This window comes from Sciurus vulgaris, assembly GCF_902686455.1.
Source record: "Sciurus vulgaris genome assembly, chromosome: 17".
Classification (NCBI taxonomy): domain Eukaryota; kingdom Metazoa; phylum Chordata; class Mammalia; order Rodentia; family Sciuridae; genus Sciurus; species Sciurus vulgaris.
The window spans coordinates 26,600,613-26,619,868 of NC_136478.1; the positions used below are offsets into that span (position 1 = coordinate 26,600,613).

General features: G+C 41.8%; 1 protein-coding gene across 3 annotated transcripts in view; it reads left to right on the forward strand.

Moving 5' to 3' along the window:
* The first annotated feature begins 5,039 nt into the window (after positions 1-5,039).
* PRSS54 (serine protease 54) overlaps positions 5,040-19,256 on the forward strand; it is a 57,304-nt gene continuing 43,087 nt past the window's right edge. Inside the window, exons 1-4 of one of the 3 annotated variants that reach the window (XM_079117255.1) lie at positions 5,125-5,139; positions 13,634-13,703; positions 15,761-15,842; positions 17,869-18,008. The gene's annotated coding sequence lies outside the window, so the exon portion shown is untranslated. Of the gene's footprint in view, positions 5,140-13,633; positions 13,704-15,760; positions 15,843-17,868; positions 18,009-19,256 lie in introns of all 3 variants that reach the window. The other 2 variants (XM_079117254.1, XM_079117253.1) reach the window with 2 other exon arrangements.

The window sequence follows — 19,256 nt, forward strand, 5'->3', positions numbered from 1 at the left end:
CTTCCCTTGCTGGATAGTGAGCTTAGGGAAGCCGGGACTTCATCTTTCCCACTCGCTCTCTTGGCGCCCAATACAGTAACTGGAACACAGCACAGGGCTGTGCTAAGGATAAGAACTAGCACGTGTTGAGTGTGTACTGTATGCGTGGCAGTGAACTTGGTCAAGGTGGTACCTGTTGGATACTCAGTCCTCCTCTCCTAGAAAACAGCTGTGTTCTAGCCCTGTGCAGAGGCAGCAGCCAGAGCTGGTCACTTTCTACACCATGAAACCCCAGTCCTGGACCACCGGTGCCCGAAACAGAGATGAGGAACCAACTCAAAACCAGCCCACCCACAGATGATCATCAGCCTGAGAAGGGGCTCATTATAAAAGCTCCACCTCATCAGGGTTCTAGTGATTGACGGGGACCATCAGATTTACTCCTGGGAATTCAGCAGGGAAGTTCAAGAGAAGACTTAGTAGGAAATGCAGAAGCTGAAAAGATATGGCAAGAGGCCATCAGATGCTGATAGCCACAAATAAACAAAAAGCAATGAAGCAGTGGAAAGTTGCATAGTGGAGAAACAAAGTCATTTCAGAGATGGGGTGGGGAGTGACCCCAGCAAAGGCAGGGGCAGGGAGGAGCCAGTGATACTGAGGATGGAGGAACGCTACCGGAGAGGGTGGCAGAATATTATGGTATCAGCCAGGCTGCATTCTCCCCTCTAGGCAGGTCTCCCTCGTGCCTGGTGTTGGCCATTTCTACAAATCCAGCAGGTGGGAGTCCGCGTCTGATCTTGCTGCAGACATCATCATGATGAGGCCCCGATTACTTGCCTGTGTCTTTATTCCTCTGCCAGATAGAGAGTCTGTACTTGTCACTGGGTTAATTTTCACAAGGATCGGGAGGCTCCCAGAAGTGAAGTGACCTTACAAAGTGTGAAGCCGGACTGTGAACTCCGGTTCATGGATTCCGAAGCCTTGTGGGGATGTGACTGAATATCTAATTGACAGGGTGTGGCATAAAGCTGACTCTGTCAACTCAGGCTCTTTGCAGGCTTATGCAACTCAGGCTCTTACTCAACATAGCCATAGTTTTTATAAATCATAGGTTTCCCTTTGCAGAAGTCTTAACTCTTCGTAATGACTGTACCAGATGGTGTTCCAATCCTTGAGTGGATGTGCCCAGCTCAGTTTGCAGACAGTGACAGCGATGACAGGAGACAATCAAGACAGAAACACTAGAGCCTATTTATGATGGTCGGATATTGGACCATTCAGCCCAGTTTCCCTGAACCTCTTCCCCGTTTCTCCCTTGCCTTTTTTGGGAGCACGCTTCTGTGTCCACGCTAGCTTGCGGTTTGAATGGAAGCTGGCAGTTGTAGACTCCATATTCCTAGCTAGAGTTAATCGGGCTAGTCACGGGTATCTGATTTTTGCTCCTCTCCGGCAGCCTGGGGAAATCATGGTGCCCTCAGACTGTTCATCTTTGATTGGTCTAGGCATGGGGAGGATCCAAAGCTGGGGCCAATCAGAGCCCTTCTCTGGGTTTATTATCCTGGAGAGCAGACAGATGTTTAAGTGTGTGGAGAAAGTTCACCTACCTCTAGTAGGAGGTGAACTTTTTTCTTTTTTTCATGGTAAAATACACATAGAATTTACCACCTTAATCATTGTGAGTTCAGCAGTGTTAAATACATTCAGGTTGTACAAATGAATGCCAGAACTTTTTACCTTGCACAAAGGAAACTCCATGCCTGTCAAACAACTACACCCTCCCCCTCCTCCAGTCCCTGACACCACCATTCTGCTTTCTGTCTGGAGGAATTTGACTATTTTAGGTACCTTATAGTTTTATGGCCGTCGTTGACACTATATGATTTAAAGAAAAGAAACTTTATTGAACAAAAATTGCTTACAATTTATAAACACTTGGAATATACCATAGTCTGATTATTTTAACCATGGTAGGATGATCAGCCCGTATTTTACTTTTAGAAATTTCCCAAATAAGCATGGTAGACAAATTCTTCATTGATCTTCATAATGGCTACACCAGATGGTGTCCCAAATGCTGTTGACTGTAACCTGCTGTTTCAACTTGATGAGAGTCATGCTTCAGTGGCTGGACCTGGACACCAGTGGTGCTACACTTAGGGCAATTTGCTTTCCAGGGGACACTGGGAGATATCTGGAGGCACTTTTGGTCATCTCAACTGGGGACAGGTGCCCCTGCCATCTAGTGGCCTCTGGGCAGGAGTGTTGCTAAACGTTCTACAATGCCCAGCACGTTGAGGAGGGATTCTCTGATCCAAAACGTCCGTAGTGTTGAAGTCAGGAGACCCTGACCTTCACAGTGGTGGCCTTTCCCAGCTCTATGCTGACCATAACTTTTCAATCAAGGAATGAATCATAGCAGACATAATGGAATTTGAAAATCATCTTCTTTCTCTGAAGAAAGACACAGGGAGGGTCTAACTGCTTTCATTTTCCACCAACAAAAATCCTAACCAGTCACTCCCCTGCGCAGGGATTCTGAAAGTCGTCCTGTGTGCTGCATTCCTAGCCTGCTGCAACTTACTTCACACCTTTAGAATTTTACAGTGGAACCACAAATGACACCCGTGTTCCAGCATGTTGGCTGGGACTCCTTTTCCTTACTATGCAAGAGTACTTTCAGGTTCCTTGCTTTCGAGTGGCCTACAAAGTGGATATGATCCACAAATTTATTTCTTTGCAGCAACTATTTCCACATCAATACCACTATGTACCAATTAATCAGAAACAGGTAGGACCAGGAAAATTCCATCTGCTTGGCAGCTATCCTACTGTGATAAAAATCTTCAAAATTCCAAGAACAGATGGTTCCCGACTTAACGATGCTTTGACTGACCATGTTTTGTCTTTACAATGGTGCAAAAGCAGAATGCATTCAGGAGAGACCATACTTTGAATTTGCATCTTTTCCGGACTAGGGATATGCAGTAGGACACTCTCTTGCAATGCTGGGCAGTGGCAGTGAGCCACAGTGCCCAGTCAGCCATGTGATCATAAGGAGACACAAACAATGCCCTTCAGTGTTTGGCCATAAGCTATGATGTTTGGTAGGTTTGGTGTAGTAAATGCATTTTGACTTGCCCTATTTTTAGTTTATGACAGGTTGATTAGGATATAACCCCATCGTAAGATGAGGAGTATCCATAATAGCATTTCCCTGTTTCCCAGAAGAGGAAGTGAAACAATGTTTGTAGGTGTTTTTTTAAATACTTTTTTAGATGTTGATGGATGGTTATTTTATTTATTTATTTATATGTGGTGCTGAGAACTGAACCCAGTGCCTCACACATGCTAGGCAAGTGCTCTACCACTGAGCCACAACCCCAACCCCTTAGACTTTTTTTAAGAGTTCTAACTTGGAAGTAATCAAGAGTACCTCCAGATTCTATGGGCTAGTCAGTGGCTTAATGAATCTCTGAGTTTAAGTTAGATAGTTAGTGTTTTAGTCAGCTTTTGCATCCCTGTGACCAAAATACCCAACACGAACAACTTAGAGGAAGAAAAGTTTATTTGGGGGCTCATGGTTTCAGAGGTCTCAGTCCATAGACACCGACTCCATTGCTTTGGGCCCAAGATGAGTCAAGACTATCATGGTGAAAGGGCATGGAGGAGGAAAGCAGCTCAGCTTGTGGTGAAGTCAAGAAGTGGGGGAAAGAGAGCGGGAGAGAGGAAAGTCGAGGGCTAGGGAGAAGCAGGGAGGGGTCACAGGGAAAATGCACCTTTCCAGGGCACACCCAGTGACCCCCTCCTTCTAGACACGCCCCACCAGCGTATGGTTTCCAGCAGTCTATCCAGACTAGGATGGACTGATTAGGTCACAGCTCTCGCAACCCAATCATTTTACCTCTGAATATTCCTGCGTTAATACAGGAAAATTTGGGAGACACCTCACATCCAAACCATAATAGCACTTAGTGTTGTTGTGGCGAACTTCCCCACGCGATGCTAAGTACCTTCCACCAAGTTACCAAGTGTCTTATGAGGGAGGACTTTTGTTTTCCTGTTTCAGAATACCCAGCCTCCCAACCCCAGATCGGTCCCAGAGGCAGCTGGATTCAGGGCAGGGGCTAGATTAGAAACCAGGTCTTGGGCTCCTAAAGTTGCCTTCTATTTATCCAGAGGGCAAAACTGCTCTGCTTATAGGTCGTTATGTGGGATTTTTTTTTTTCTTTTTTTAAGTAGCTGGCTAAGTTTGTGCTTCAGATAGGTAAAAAAGAAGCTACTACCCAGCAGCCTAAAAGCAGTCACGCTTCTTGTGATGTCACTAGGCTGCTTTGGGTCATCATGTAATTTCCAAGTTTGGAGGGAAGCGAGTAGGGTATGACAAAGATGTAAGCGACATGTGCTGACTTGAAGTCGTCTGTGAAGCCGGAAAATTCTCAGTCAAGTACAGAGAACACAGAGGTCTTTAAAGAGATGCGAGCGGCGGTGTCCTTGGCTTTCATTTGGGCTGTCATTCAAGGGCAACCCTGTGGAGAGAAGGGGCCCTTTATTCAGTGAGCTGCAAGGTTTGGGAAAACGAACCGCCACTAGATCAGTGCCTGGTATTCTTTTAGGGGTTACGGTCTTTCCAAAAGGTGCTGGGGGGACTGAGCCTTTGTGAGTCGCTGGGTGGTGCCCTGACAAGTTCTTGTCTCTGTTCCTAATTTTAGAGCCAGCAGCTGCCACTGCTTTGTCCTAACAAGTCGGTAGTTTTCCATTGCCCTTGCTCATTCCTGTTCCCGGTCTATACCCAGCCTGTCACTCTGCAAAAACTTCCAACGTGGTTTTATTCTTTTAACTCCAAAGACAGAGTTGCCTGTCATATGTCTGTCACTTAACATTTTGTAACTTCTGTAATTTAAGAGTCACTTTAAAAAAAAATAATTAAAATAACACTACCTCTGCAATCAACTCGACCTGCATGCGACCTGCCCGGGACCCGTATGAATCTTCTGATACCATGTGACACACACTGAGGTTTTTCATTCAGTGATGTGGCATCCTGTGCTTTTCCTCTTCATAGCAGGAAGGGTTTGGGGGGTGGCTGTTTCTTTTTTGTCCACTATTCACGCTTTAGGATTCCATGGGGTGACACTCGAATTCTTTGGAGGTGTTTTACAAGTAAGGGGTATGGTGACTTTTTCTATTTTCATTTTGTGGTAGAGTGGGATTTGCTTCCAAACTATCAGGATGGAGGGGAAGGGGACAGTGAAAGGAAGCTGCTGAAGGGGTGGTGGGAACACACCGGGTCCTTAGGGTACTTTCCCTACTTCTGTGTACACTTGAAACTTTCCATAATAAAAAGTCAAAACATTTTTTTTGCATGAAGACAATACTAAGGCTGGGGTTGTGGCTCGGTGATAGCACGCTCGCCTAGCACCCGTGAGGCCCTGAGTTCGATCCTCAGCACCACATGAAAATAAAAAAATAAAGGTATTGTGTCCACCTACCACTAAAAACACACATATATTTTTAAAAAAGATTAGTACTGTCTTCCTTTAATAAAGATGATGATGATTGTACAAATATTGCCATCTATAGGTGGAAAATATATTATGCTTGTTTTTCTTTGTCTCAATATAAAAGGAAAAAATATTTATTATAATCTTTATCTCTCATCTCCAAGGGATAACTCTAAAATGTTATTGCCGTTATCGCAGTTTGCTCAGAACTCTTCACTCAAATGAATCGCTTGGTATAACTGACACGTTTTATTTCAATCTCTGTTCTATACATCAGCAAAACTATACTTTGAAAAAGACCAAATTATGTTTTAATATAAAGACATGGTTTTTAAATGTTAAAAAACTCCATATAAGTATATAATAAAAATGTATTTTGAATCCTTCAAATATTTTTGGTGATATGAGACTGTGTCTATATTTTAAGACAAAAATTCACATGACCTTGACATTTTTACATGAGCCCTCACAAAAGAAAAGAGCTGCTTTCAAGTTTGATGGAAAAGTAAGAGAAACTTCTTTAATTCACATAAAGCAGACATAGATACTTTATGGATACTATAAATGAGTAACAAAAATAAATACCTTTTGGGTTAAGCAGAATGTTCTGGAATTCATACCTGAAGTTCTTGATAGCAGGATAAGCACAAAGTTGCCAACAGGATGTATTTCAGACCTCCCTTCCTGTCCCGGGATCACAGTTATACTCAGCTCCCCTTTGTTTTCTGAAGTACAAATTGTGTTCTAGGAGTTGGCATGCATATGCCTGTCAGTTAAAATTTATAATACTAGCTAACCTATTAAACCATCTTTTCTGAGATGATCTTGCCCAACATTTTCTCCCTAATTAATTGCATCTGTAGAATTATGTCTGTACCCTTCTGTTCCTAAGCAAGGATTCTGAGACGGAAAGAGTTTTACCTGGGAGTGAAATCAGACTATACTGAGCCTTTTGATCCAATCTATTGATTAAGCGAGTCAGGACTCTTCCTTCCCTTCCTCCTTTCCTTCCTTCCTTCTTCCCTTCCCTTCTCTTCCCTTCCCTTCCCTTCCCTTCCCTTCCCTTCCCTTCCCTTCCTTTCCCTTCCTTCCTTCCCTATTTCATCCCAGGGGTGCTTAACCACTGAGCCACATCCCAGCCCTTTTTATATTTTATTTTGAAATGGGGTCTCACTAAGTTGCTTAGGGCCTCACTAAGTTGCTGAAGCTGACTTTTAAGCTGGATGCTATTACCTCAGCCTCAGGACATGTACTTTCATATCCTCTGGAAAAACCTACATAACTGACCCACCCAGACTCTCTTATTAATCAGTAAGGCACAACACAAAGATAATATCCAAATATCCTCAATAATTGCAATATGATTCCTGATCAAAATCACATTTTAATAAATAAAATATCAACATTTCCTGCTTGAAGATGGTGTAGAACTTCTAATATTTAGGATGAGAGCCTACTTGGGGGGCCTGTATTGTAATGTCAGATTGACAGGTTGTTTTTGGATATGACACCAAAAACATGGCACCAAAATAATAATATTACTAATAATAAAAGGTAAATTGAAGTACAAAGTTAAAACTTTTGTAAGTCAAAGGATACTGATGAGAGTGAAAAGGGAACTTTCATGGGATGAGAGGGAATATTTGCAAACTGCTGAAAAGAGATTAAGGTCCAGAATATTTAAAGGACCCTATACCTTGACAATAATCAAAAAACAGGACTGGACTTAAAAATGGGTCAGAGCCAGGTATGGTGGCGCAGGCCTATAATCCCAGCGGCTCAGGAGACTGAGGCAGGAGGATAGTGAGTTCAAAGCCAGCCTCTGCAAAAGCAAGGCGCTAAGCAACTCAGTGAGACCCTGTCTCTAAATAAAACACAAAATAAGGCTGGGGATGTGACTCAGTGGTTGAGTGCCCCTGAGTCTAATTCCCAGTACCCCGCAGCAAAAAATGGATCAGAGATTTGAATAGGCATTCTCCAAAGAAGGTGTACAAATAGTCACTTCACATAGGAAAAGGTGCTCAGCGTCACTAATAATTAGAGACATGAAAATCCAAACCACAATGAGATGCTGCTTCACACCAATTAGAATGTATTTTATTAAAAAAAAACGAAAACAAACAAACAAACAAAAAACAGGAAAACAAACTAACCAACACAAATTCCAGAAAATAGCAAGTGTTGGTGAGGCTGTGGAGAAACTGGAACCCCTGTGAACTGACAGTGGGAATGTAAAATGGTGCCATTGTTTGGAAAACCAGTATGGCAGTTTCTCAAAAAACTTAAAGACTGTGATCCAGCAATTCTACTTCTAGGTACATACCCAAAAGACTGACAGCAGGGACTGGAACAGACTGTACCCCAATGTTCATGGCAACATTATCCACAGTTACCACAAAGTGGAAGCACTCAAGTATCTATCAACAGGTGAGAGGATAAACAATGTGATATACACATGAAGGGGAATATTATTCAGCCTTAAAAAGGAAGCTCTGTTACATACTACAACATGGATGAACCTTGAGAATATTGTGCTAAGTGAAATAAACTAGTCACAGAAGGTGCATGATCCCACAAATAGAAGACACCCAGAGGAGTCACATTCATAGACACAGAAAACGGAGTGGTGGCTTCCAGGGCCTGATGGGAGGCAGGAAATGGAGTAGTTTTATGGGTACAGAGTTTCACTTTTACAAGGCGAGAAAAGTTCTGGAGAGGGATGGTAGTGATGGTTACAGGACAATATAAATGTGTTCAATGTCACCAAACTACACACTTAAAAATGGTTAAAATGGCAACTTTTTCCACAGTTAAAAATAAATAAAAATATAAATAAATTCGAACAAAATTTGCAAATTAAAAAAATGACCAGATTAAGAGAAATGATTCTGGAGAGAAGTAACTTCAGAAATTAATGTTATTTAAAAGCATTGTGTTAATTGCTGCCAATTCTGAAATTGTTCTTTTTCAATAATATTTTCAGAATTTCCCTACATTCCTAGCATTGTTCCAGAGACTGACTGGGTATATTAAGTACATGACAGACTGAGCTCATTGTTGAGGAGGGGACAACTTCAAATGAGTGATACAGTTAATAAGCTTAAGGAAGAAGGCAGAAAGTTCCCGGGCTGCTGTCTAGGGGTGGGAAATGGCCTAAAAATGAGAGGTATGAAAGATCTTGACATTGCTGTGAACTGAAGAATCTAGTCTTCAATTTTTTCAAACTACAAATGCTGATTGAACACAATTCTCAGTAAAGATAAGCTTACGAATCTCACAAAAAAGAATAAGACACTTTCTCTGACCTTAAAGAGCTTTAATCTAATAAAGAAGCTAGGGCATGTATATAAAGAACTATAGTGTAAGGCAGACAGTAAGAAATACTGTAAGAATAATCAAGAAATAGTATAAACGTTAATGTTGGCACTCGAATAACATACAAATCTACGTGACAGAACAGAGTACACACACACATACACACACAAGATCCATTTTTACCCCACACATGCATGAAAATTTGTTTTCTCATAAGGGTGGCATTTCAGATCAGAGGGAAATGGTAGATTATTTAATAAATGTGGATGTAGAAATTATTATGTTGAGACAAGACAAGGATGTCCACTCTCACAACTCCTATTTAATATACTGCTAAAATTCTAGCCAGAGCAATTAGACAAGAAAAAGAAATAAAAGAAATAAAAATAATAAAGGAAGCAGTCAAGTTATCACTGTTCACAGATGATATGATCCTATACCTAGAAGATCTAAAAAAAAAAAGCTGCACCAAAAGACCACGAGAGCTAATAAATTTGGTAAAGTAGCCAGTTATGAAATCAACCTCCAAAAAACGGTCTTTTTCAAATCCACCAATAATGAATCTGAAGGTCAAGGGTTGCATGTTTTTTCTTATGTGCTGAAGCTAGAGAGGAAAAAGGAAAAGAAAGGTGGAGGCAGATCTTATGAAAATCAAAAGCAGCTCAGCAGAGGAAAGGGACCAAGGGGAGAGAGGTCGGGAGGGAGGGGGACGTGCTACAGAGTGATATTGGCCACATTTTATTGTATTGTGTAGTATGCATATGTAACAACAAATCCCATCAGTAAGTACACGCACCAATTAAAAAAAGTGGGAGAAAAAGAGAATTTATGATGTTGAATTCCAATTTACTTTTTATACCTAAATATATTTCAATTAGATCAAAGATTTAAAGCCCATGAAATCTTTAAACTACTTAGAAGAATTATAGTAAAAAAGATGCTATTAATTCATTTTGCAGAGCTGGAGAGCGAACCCAGGGCCTCCCACTTGCAAAACATGTGCCGTACCACTGAGCTACCTCCCCCGACTCCAGCCAGGCAAACATGCTTTTTAAACCTTGATGTGGGGAGAGCTTTCCAAGCTAGACAGAAAACCAAGAAATTTGAAAGAAAAAGATTGATAAATCTTATCATATAAAGATTAAAAGATAATGCACAGGACAACTTTTATCAGAAACAACATTTCAATAGAATGAGAAATTGGGGAGAATACTGTAAGATCAATCTTAAAGAATTATTTGATAAAGCACTCCTATTGATAAATTAAGAAGTCCAATGAAATCAAGAGAAAATGGATACTGGAAAAGAACCAGCGGCTTCAGAAAAGAAAGCAAAAATGGTTTATGATGTCTCATGAATGAAAAAAGCTTACAGCCAGGCACAGTGGTGCACATCTGTAATCCCAGTGGCTTGGGAGGTGGAGGCAGGAGGATTGCAAGTTCAAAGACAGCCTCATGAACTTAGCAAGGTTCTAAGCAACTTAGTAAGACCCTATCTCAAAATAAAAAATAAAAGAACAGCAACAAAAACCGCTTAGGGGAACGGGTTGTGGCTCAGTGGTAGGTAGAGCCCTCACCTGGCATGTGTGGGGCCCTGGGTTCAATCCTCAGCACCACATAAAAAATAAAATAAAATAAAGGTATTGTGTCCACCTACAACTAAAAAAACCAAACAAACAAACAAAAAAGATGACCTGGGAATGTGACTCATTGTTTAAATGTTCCTGGGTCAATCCCCAGGTACCAAAACAAACAAAAAAAACTTACAAACTCTTACTGAAAGGGAAAAATGAATGTTTATGTGTTCATGTCTCAGAATGGCAAAAGTTTCAGATGATAATGATATAAATGTAAGGGAGACTAACACAAATTGTTTCTGAAGAAAATAATGAACTCAGGCTTTAGGCTGGTAAAGGAAGTAATTTTAAAATAATTTTTAATGTTGGAGAGAGGGTTTTGAACAGAGTTTTGAATGGCAGGAAGTTCGAGGGGTGGAAGGAAGATTGCCTGGGTTAACGGAGGGAGGCTTTGTCAGGGACAGGAACAGAGAACTGAACCTGAGAAAACATAGAGGGACTTTTGCTTTTGAAACAATGACTAACCTAAATGCTACATTTTCATCAACTTCATTCTGGGGTAGAATGTTGAAAAGTTCTTTTATTAGACAGATTATGGCCATAGGAGACAAAAAAAAAAAAAAAAAAAAAAACCAGAATATTTTTGAAAACTCTCTATTCTTTTAATTTTCCAATCATAGGAACTAAGGTCTGTCAGTAGCCAAAAAAAGAATTCTCTGGGAACTGGGTCATAAGAAGTTCCAAGGCAATTTTCAATGTGCACAGTCCCTCTGGGCTGGTCTTAGTCACTTGGGATGTGATGGAGAAAAACTCCTAATTAAACTTTCGCTCCAGCTGTGATACCCAGGCAAGTCCCTAACCGCCTCCATGTCTGGAAACTGAGGGTGGAAACGTCCAAACGCTGCCCTTTCCAATGCCACAATTCTCCCTGGTGGCTCTCTCCCACCTGCTCTGGGGGCTAGAATACAGAGATGTCTCTGTGGTTTTCCTTGAGGCAACAAAATGGAGTCTGATGGTGTTTGAGAAAGGCGAAGAAAGGACAGGAGGAGCCCCCAGCAATGGGGACTTGCCCCACCCTGCCGGGTAGGAAAGGACAGAATTCTCTCTGTGGGAGGAAAGTCTGAGTGAGAAAAGCAGGCATCCAAATTGCTGCCCTGCAGAGCTGCGCCCCCTCTAGGCGTTTCCTCTTGTCCACCACCAGGAGGTGACCTCTGGGTGCTGTGCAGTCCCGAGGCAGGGTGCTCCTGGGAGTCATGCCTACTTTCACCCTTCCAGGTTTGGAATAGCTCTCATCTGTGGAAAGTTGAAAGGGTTGCAGGTTGGCCATCTTTCAAAAATCACTGTGATTACAATTAGCCAAGCCTGGTGTGGCCGGGCTCATGCCGTCCTAGTTGCTCAGGAGACAGAAGCAGGAGGGTCGCCTGAGCCCAGGAATTTGAGGTCAGCCTGGGCAACAGAGCAAGACCCTGTCTCAAAAAAAAGAAAAAAATTGAGATTACAGTTTTCTTCTCTAAAGCCTGGATGTCCTTGATCGTTCATTTAAAATTCAAGCTCACAAACACTGACTTTTTTATTATTTTTTGATGGTTCTGGGTACTGAACCCTGCAACATTCTACAACTAAGCTACATCCCAGCCCTCTTCTGCTTTTGTTTTTTTATTTCGAGACAGGGTCTTGCTAAGTTGCTAGAGCTGGCCTTGAACTTGTGATCCTCCTGTTTCAGCCTCCTGAGTTGCTGGGATTACAGGGATGCGCCATCACACCTGGTAAATGCTAACTTTTGAGAACATCTTCAAATTGATCATAATGCGGCTTAAACATCCTGTCTGGCAATTGAGGTTTTATCTTTGCCAAGTTAATTTATTTCTCTTGTCTAGAGACTTGGAATCTAATCCCCAGCTGCCTTTCTATGTCAGTTGACACTGGTAGGCCTCTGTAAAGTAGTGATTTTGGAGAACTTGTTTTTCAGCAACAAAGAATTTCCAACATAAGAAATCTCACCCTTGAACTCTAATGAGAAAACAGGTGCTGGGCCTGAAAAAGGGTTCTACTCAGACTTTGAGGTTCATTCTGGTCTATAAGATGCTGCAAAGGAAGCCAGAGTGTGACTGGAATTCCAAGTTTCCAGCAGAAACAATGTTCTAAGCAGTGCATCCAGTTATGGTGACAGCCACAGGTAGACCCTTTCTTGTAAGGTCAATTTGCTTTGAGAGTTCATTTCTGTGAGCCAAAGGGGAGGCTGCCACTCTGCCTCACTGGAAATGACAAAAGGAAAAGTCACCTAACACCAACTAAGAGAAGAAAGAAAAACACATCTTAATTTTAAAGTTTTAACATTCTCAATAACAAAAGCAAGCAGTCTCCCCGCCCCAGCGGTTCCTCCTAAAAACAGCGATAGGAAACCAGAGAAAGCTCGTTTGCTTCGGGCACGTTTTCTCTTGTTTGCAAATGGCAGTTTCTGTGCCAACAAATTATCAGCGTAGCAACGGTTTATCTTAATTTTCTTGAAGGCCGCCCCAGTCCACCCTTTTGCAAAAACCTAAGTGTGTAACGTTGCAAGCACGAGCGCCACCTACCGGCGGAAGGAATCATCGCAATAAGCTCCAGCGTGGCCTTTGGTTGGCGGGGTTGAGGGAATGAATGAGCGAATCAGAGAATGACAGAGTGAACGAATGAATGAATGAGCGGGGAATGAGGGATAAATGACGCCGTGGGTGCGTGTGTGAGTGACGGAGTGAATGGAAGCGAGATTCGTCTGTCCCCGGTATATTTCTTCCATCCGCTTAGCCTGCCCGGGGCTTTCGTAACAGAACTTTGGAAGGGTTTCTTTGGGAGCGGGACTTCCCGCAGGTTTATTCCTGCAGAGAGGAGTAGCTTCAATGCTGGCAGTGGGAAGGTGTTTCCAACTTCTCAATTGCCAAGCTTCTCTTGCTGTTACCTCCAGTGGGGTCACCTGGGGAGCGTTAAGGCTCTAGGGATGCCTGGGACGCACACCAGTGTCAATTGGTCGGAGGGTCAAAGAGGGCATGGAAGGGTTTAAAAGGCCCAGGTGATTTAAAAGTGCAACCAAGACCAGAAACCACTGCCTTCGTGCTTAGTTGCACTATTCTTGAATAATTTCATTTCTTAAAGTTCTAAACCATTCTGAAACTGGTCTAGTGTTCCTTCATTTGGAAACAGAAGGAGGTTTAGCACAGCCGTGGTAGACACATAGAGCTGGCTCTGGAATTTGAAGCTATTCCCTGAACCTTTTTGCCTTCAGGGTCTGACAGCCCCTGGGGGAGACCACGTGCTCTCTGCATCCAATGACCGAAGGAGGGCCTGGACCCCAGGTGAGGAAGAGAGCAAGGCCTTGTTCTGCAGTCCACGTGGCTTCATGCAGCTGAAGTGACATTTGAAGGACTTGAAAAAGCTGAAGGATTATCTTTCTTTTCTAATCTGTTAACAAACACAGTAGGTGAAGCCAGCCTCATGATCTGACATTCCAAGCCTTTCCTAGCCACCCTATTAAAATGCACCAACACATTTCATATTTATAGTTAAAACATTTTTTTAACTCCATATGTTTGTTTAGTTAGAATTATACTTTGCTGTTGAAGAAACAAATGTGTGATCCTTGTTTTAGTTAAATACACTTAAATACTTGCTGTTTGGGATACTATTATGCTGGTAATGCCTTTTGTTTCTCTTAATTACAATGTGACAAAAAATAATCCACTTAAATATTCATGACTAATTCTTAAATTAAGTATGATCCCCTCCAAAAACTTCACAAATACTGGTTTTGCTTAGCTTGGATTTAAAATTTTATTATGGTAAAATACCCATTATAGAAAATCAACCATTTTGACCTTTTTTAGTGTATAATTCAGTGGTATTAAATACACTCACGACATTGTGTCAATATCTACTTCCAGAACTTTCCTACCGCTTTTTGTGCCCATTAAGCGGTCATTGTCCATTCCACTTTTCCCCACATGATTTCATTGACACGAAATACCCAGAATAGTCAAATCTTTAGCCATAAAAAGCAGATTAATACTTGCCAGAAGCTGGGGAGGGGTGGGATTGAGAGAAACCAGGCAGTGACTGCTAATGGGTATGAGGTTTTTAAAAGGTAATTAAAATATCCTAAAATTGATTATGGGGATGTGTGCACAAATATGTGGACATAGTAAAAATCATTGAATTGTATACCTTACATGGGTGAATTTTTTTGGTATGTGAATTATATTTCAATATATCTGCTCAAAAAAAATGCCAAAATGCTGGGCATGGTGGCACATGCCTGTAATTCCAGTGGCTTGGGAGGCTGAGGCAGAAAGATTGCAGGTTCAAAGCCAACCTCAGCAATTTAGCAAGGCCCTAAGCAACTCTACTAGACCCTGTCTCAAAATAAAAAATAAAAAAGGCTGGGGATGTAGCTAGTGGTTAAGTGCCTCTGGGTTCAATCCCTGGTACCCAAAATAATCCCCAAATACTCAATGTCTAACTCATTACACTCCAAATAAGTTCATAATTGTGATATTTATTGTTTTGCATCTTGAAGCATTTTACTTAACTAATGTTTTTGATTCTGGGGAGTTTAACAAAACAAGATCCTCGCCTCAGGAAGCTCCCAAGCAAAAACAATGGTCCTCATCCCTACTTCTTGGGCACACTTGGCTGACAGTTGTATTTTATTTTTCTTGCTGATTCAGCAAAGTGTTATAAGAGTAGGCATGTTCCACTGAGTACAGCTCCAGCGCTCTCCAGGAGTGTTGACATGTCGTGTATTCATTAGTATTAGTTCTCAAATATTCTTAGTCTGTTTTTTGTTGCTATGATAAAATACTCAAGACTGGGCACTTTACACATAATAGAAATGCATCTGGCTCATGGTTCTGGATGCTGGGAATTCTAAGAACATGGTGCCAGCATCTTCTCAGCCTCTGGTGAGGGCCTTCCTGTTGTACCACAACATGGCGGAGGGCACGGTAGGGTGAGATGGAGGGAGCGAGCTACATTGGGTCCCTCTTCTTCAAAAGCCACTACTGCTATCTTGGGGCTTCAACTTCACAGCCTCATCTAAGGCATTTTGGTTTCCCACACAAACTTTTGGGGGACACATTCAAACCATAGCATATCCTATACATTTATTTATTTTTTGTCCATAAGTAGTTTGCTAGAAAGTCGTCACATTCTCAAAATGACTAACTTTCTGCTTCTACTTTTTAATTTATTTCTAGGTGTGTTGTGTTATGATCAGAGAGTGTGATTTGTACTAGTTCTAATTTGTTATGTATAATTGATCTTTTATTTCTATTTTATATTACTGTGGTAATGACACTTAACATAAGATCTACCCTCTTAGGTTTCTAAGTGTTCAACGAAGTATTGTTATCTACAGGCACACTGTCAATTAGCGGATCTCCAGAGCTTACTGGCCTCCGAGATTAGCAACTCTTTATTCTCATCTCCCCCAGCCTCAGGTACCCACCCTTCTCTTGTTTCTAAGTAGAATCCAACAGCATTTGCCCTCCTGTGATTGGCTTATTTTGTTTAGCATAGTGTCTTCCAGATTCTTCCACGTTGTTACATATGATAGATTGTGTATGTGTGTGTGTGTGTATTGAGGATTGAACCCAGGGCCTTGTACATGCTAGGCCAGTGCTCTACCCGTGAGCTACATCTCTAGCCCTTTGTATTTTTAATTTTAAGACAGGGTCTCACTAAGTTGCCTGTACTGACCTCAAACTTGCAATCCTCCTGCCTCATCTTCCCAAGTAGCTGGAGCACATGCCACTGCACCTGTCTAGAATTTCCATTTTTTAAGGCGGAATACTATTCCATAATACATATGCCACATTTTGTTTATCCAGTCATCCATCAATGAACTCTCATGACTTTTTCCATTCCTATTTGAAAAAAAGTCTATTCTTTTCAAAGTCAGAGTTCAGAATATATAGTAATTATATTCTCCTTATCTTTTTTTTTAGGGGGGGTGGTGTTTACCGGGGATTGAACTCAGGGGTACTTGACCACTGAGCCACATCCCCAGCCCTATTTGTATTTTATTTAGAAACAGGGTCTCACTGAGTTGCTTAGGGCCTCATTGAGTTGCTCAGGGCCTCGCTAAGTTGCTAAGGTTGGCTTTGAACTCACAATCCTCCTGTCTCAGCTTCCTGAGCCGCTGGGATTACAGGCATGCACCACCACACCCAGCTCTCCCTGTCTTTAATACCCTGCTTTTTCCCCTTTGCCCAGTCCAACGAAGACTGGATAAGTGGGTGCAAGTGTACCACTACCTTCCTATTTCTATTGATTTGTCTCAGTTATTTCCTGCAATTTATCTTTACATATGTAATAGGATGCTAAGATGGGGCTCTCACTCAGCTTTCGCTGAGGCCCTAAAGGGTGAGATCAGTGCCATGGGTGCCAAGAACCCTCCTCTGAAAGTCAGATCATCTCTCCAGGACCTGCTAAGAGGCTGTAAAGACAACCACCTTCAGGGCTTGGGGTGCAGTTCAGGAGTAGAGCACCTATCAGCATGCATCAAGCCCTGGTTCAATGCCCAGCACCAGGAGGAAAAAGAAAAAGAACAATCTTATAATTAGCATTGAACAAGATTAAAGTATAAGAATAACTTACGGTGGGTTCATGTGGTAGAATTTTATACCATTGTTAAAAGTTGTACTTTTGAAGAATAATGATGTACATTAAAGACCATAACCTATTATGAAGGAGGAAAAAAACACAGGACAGAAAACTATATGATTAAATCTAATGTTATGAAATAAATATACATATATATGGAGAAAAGACAGGAAAGAAGTACCCCAACTAGGATTTCAAGTACTTTTTCTCCTCCTCCTCCCTTAACTTTCTCTCTTTGGTCCTGAGGATTGAACTCAGGATTCTCTATCCCTGACCTACATCTCAGCCCTTTTTATTTTATTTCAAGACCGGGTCTTGCTAGGTTGCTCAGGCTGGCCTTGAACTTGTGATCAAGTTCCCCTGCTCTCTGGGGTTACAACTGTGTATCACAGTGCCCAGCTTATTTCTTCTTTATATTTGTCTGAATTTTAGAAGTTTTCTACAATAAATATGTCTTGTTTTCTTTTTTAGTCATTACTTTTGTGATGAGAAGAAATACTTTAAAAAAAAACAGTTTTTTTTTTTTTTTTTTTTTTTTTTTGGTGCTGGGGATTGAACCGGCTGAGCTATCTCCCCAGCAAAAAAAAAAAAAAAAAAAAAAAAAACAAAACAGTTTTATCACCTTCTTTTGATACTTTTCCTCTCCAATTTATGACCGATACATGAATGGAAACCATTGATGTGGGATCTATCCTTTTCTTACACAAAGCCGCAGAGGGCACTGGGGGCCAGGCCCTGGCCTCATTAGCAGGCAGGGTTAACAGCAGTGTCTGTTGTCTTGTTTTCCCTGTAAATGGCCAGAATCTCCTCAAAGGTTGTGTAAAGTTCGCCCACTTTGTTCTCACGTGTGTTTATTTGTAGCTGGTGCTGGGACTGATGCAGTACCTCTACTTTGATGTTTAATCAAGGCTCTGATAGTCTGTTGCCATGGACACAGCGGACCAGAATGGCATGACTGTTGCCATTCCCCTCATGCGCTGGTTAAAACTGACCTTTAAAAGGTAAGCTTAATTACCTTTACTGCCAAAACAGGCTCCAGGGACTATGTTTTATGAATTCATATTTTGACAATCATTTCCTTCTTTCCTCATCATTAAAACTTATTTTCTGGAACTCCCAGGAATGCACCCTGGGCCTCTTTAAATTGCACATTTTCCAAATCTACACAATAAATAAATAAATAAATAAAAACCTTGTTTGTACCCTGCCTTCTCCCTGGAGAGGAGGAGGGAAAGGAGACCCCAGGAAGAAGTAGGCCCGTTCGTTCTCTCGGTCCCCCGCTCTCTTGCTCCTTTGGTGGGCAACACAGCTGGAAGGGGAGATTATAGCCAACCTCCCACACCCCACTCCTTCCTCAGCACAGCAATGTCTTGTTGGAAAATGGATTCTATAATGAAATTTGTTGTGGTTTAAGATGGGAAGGATCCTCATAAATCTTGCTGGATACCAGCCACACCCTGTGCACAGCTGCAGAGCCCCAGGGCTTATGCTAAGTGGTAACCACCTAGCACAGCTTCATTCATTCATTCTTTGAACTAAAGATAGAACAGTAAACCAGGCAAGGAAACTAGCTTTGTGCATCTACTCTGAATGGGACAGGCTGATAGGAAACAAAATACTCTCAGATGTAGTTTTACAATCCCCCTGGTATGGGAGGGAGGCAGGAAGGAGGCAGGGTGTATGAGAGTCTATTTTTGCTCTGTGGGGTGGGGTGCAAGAGAAGAGTCCAGGCAAAGTCTCCCCAAGGAAGTGACATTTAAATTAAGACCTCAACAATGGCACTTTAGATTTTCTATATAGGAGATGACTTGGGACACTTCTCAGGTTAGAAGGGGAGGGGGCAGTTGAACTATCTTTGAGGAAACAAATGAAGGTGATGGGTAAGGCCCCCCTCCAACACCCTTTTGTCATCCTGTGGGACTTGATGAATGAGATTGCCAAGAAGAGAGAGTACAAATGCCCTCAGTGTTCTAGTGGGTTATTTGGATAAAGGATCTAAACACAAATTATGTTCACTGTAAAACAGTGGTTGTCAAACTTTTGGTCTTGGGACCCCTTTATAAAAATTACTGGGGCCAGGCATGATGATCCATGCCTGTAATTTCAGTCATTTGGGAGGACAAGTTAGGAGGATTTCAAGTTCAAAGCCATTGTGTGCAACTTGGTGAGACCCTGTCTCAAAATTTAAAGAAATTAAAAAAAAAAAAAGGGGCTTGGGATGTAGCTCAGTGTTAGAGCATCCCTGAGTT